Source organism: Hyaena hyaena, unplaced genomic scaffold (genome assembly GCF_003009895.1).
Source record: "Hyaena hyaena isolate Hyena2069 unplaced genomic scaffold, ASM300989v1 scaffold_1973, whole genome shotgun sequence".
NCBI lineage: Eukaryota > Metazoa > Chordata > Mammalia > Carnivora > Hyaenidae > Hyaena > Hyaena hyaena.
The window spans coordinates 37491-39333 of record NW_024082587.1 but is presented as its reverse complement, the minus strand read 5'-3'; the positions used below and the strand labels follow the sequence as shown (position 1 = coordinate 39333).

The 1843-nt window shown below is 33.2% G+C and overlaps 1 non-coding gene across 1 annotated transcript; it reads right to left on the bottom strand.

The window, feature by feature from the left end:
* Positions 1 to 1197: 1197 nt before the first annotated feature.
* LOC120227024 lies at positions 1198 to 1326 on the bottom strand. The gene has a single exon (XR_005527152.1). It is a non-coding gene; the product is annotated as a U6atac minor spliceosomal RNA (small nuclear RNA).
* Positions 1327 to 1843: the final 517 nt, after the last annotated feature.

The following is a 1843-nucleotide window of genomic DNA, read 5'->3' as shown; positions in this document are numbered from 1 at the left end:
AAAATAAAAAGCAGACCAACTCTTTGTTGGCTTGACTCTTTTTAGCTTATCTACAAGACAATGCTCTTTGTCCCTATCTCCCTCCACTGAATTCATATCCACTTTTTTCAATCACATGTCTTCTTTCTGGATTAGGCTGCCTATGTTCAAATTCTTTTCACATGTGAACATTACTTGCCCTTTCTCTGCCTCAGTTTCATCATCTATAAAAGGACAGCAACTGTATCTCAAAGGTTGTTGTTGGATTTAATATGTGAAAAAAATGCATATGATAGCATCTGTCTTAGAAAAGCATTCTGTATATGTTGCCTTTTACAAGAGCTTTGAAATTATCCCTGGAAAATCTTCTTCTCAGGAAGATTATAGTGTGAGGTTGGAAGAAATATTTCCCTAAACTGTATGAGTGACTGTTGAAATAATCTTATGAGGTATGCATACAAAGTTTATCTAACATGACTTTTTAAAAAAATTAGTTGGACACATTTCATGAGAGCGAGCATTGTGTCAGGCTCTACAGTCACAGCACAGCACAGAGCCTGCTTGGGATTCTCTCTCTGCTCCTTCCCCACGTGTGCATGCACACTCTTTCTCTCTTCTCAAAATAAATTAATAAACTTAAAAATAAAATACAAAATGAAATAAAATAAAGTACAATAAAATAAAATTTAAAATAAAATAAAATAATTAAGTTGGATTAACTGGAACATTTTAACTTGCTAAATTTAAAATTTGTCATATTTTAGGACAAAGCCAACTCATTTGAGCCAGTATAACTACATGAAGCTCCATTTGTTAAGCCATATGACCTGGGATCAAATTCCAGCACTACCACTTACTATGTGTGTTAACTTTAAGCAAGTTAACTTGCCTTTTGATGCCTTTCTATTATATCACCTATAAAATTGGGATAATGATACTGACCTCACAGGGTTGCTGAGTATTAGTAAGTTCATACTTAAAATGCGCTTAAAATAGTGATTGTCATACATGTGCTCAATAGTTATTACATATTTTTATTGTAATATCCCAAGGTTATCTTTCAAGAAATGTTAATTATTTATTTTTAAGTATTTAATTAAATTCCAGTTAGTTAACATGTAGTGTGATATTAGTTTCAGGTGTACAATATAGTGATTCACTATGTCTATACATAACCCTGAGCTCATCACAAGTGCACACCTAAATCCTCATCGCCTATAAACATGATGGTTAGATGCCACAAAGTAGGTGGCAATGCCTTATCCATATATGTGTTGTCAGGACTGAGACCCTCTTCTATCCTTGTCAAGCAAAGAGAGTGCTAACCTTCTCCCTTTTACACATCACAAAATCTTAATTATTTGAACACTAGAGACATCAGTAGATTTCTAATGGTTTAAATATCTAAAACAACAACAGCAAAGTAAATAGCATGTACTCTTGAGAGCCAAGGTCACCTACCACAAAGCAGACTGAAGATACACTTACTTTACATAATATTCCCTAGATAGTTAAGCTACGAAAGGGAAATTTAAAGGTTTTGTTGTGGAGATTATAAAATTAACACTATGGCAGTGGAATGTCTGTGAAGCCACTGTTTCATTTTCTGGTATATGAAAGTAACTTTCAAAAATTTAAGTGGAATGCTTTTATTTGTTTCCTGTCACACACTCTAAACAGCCTTTAAAAGTCAGTAGCTGTTACTCAAGAATAATGAGGTATATTATTCTCTCAATACACATGTAAATCTCCAATTAACACTAATAGGATTTATGGCAATGAAAACAAAAAGAAACCTACTTCAGTGTCTCAAAATAATCTTTATTTTTGATACCTACCTTTTTACCATCTAAGTGCAGTCAAG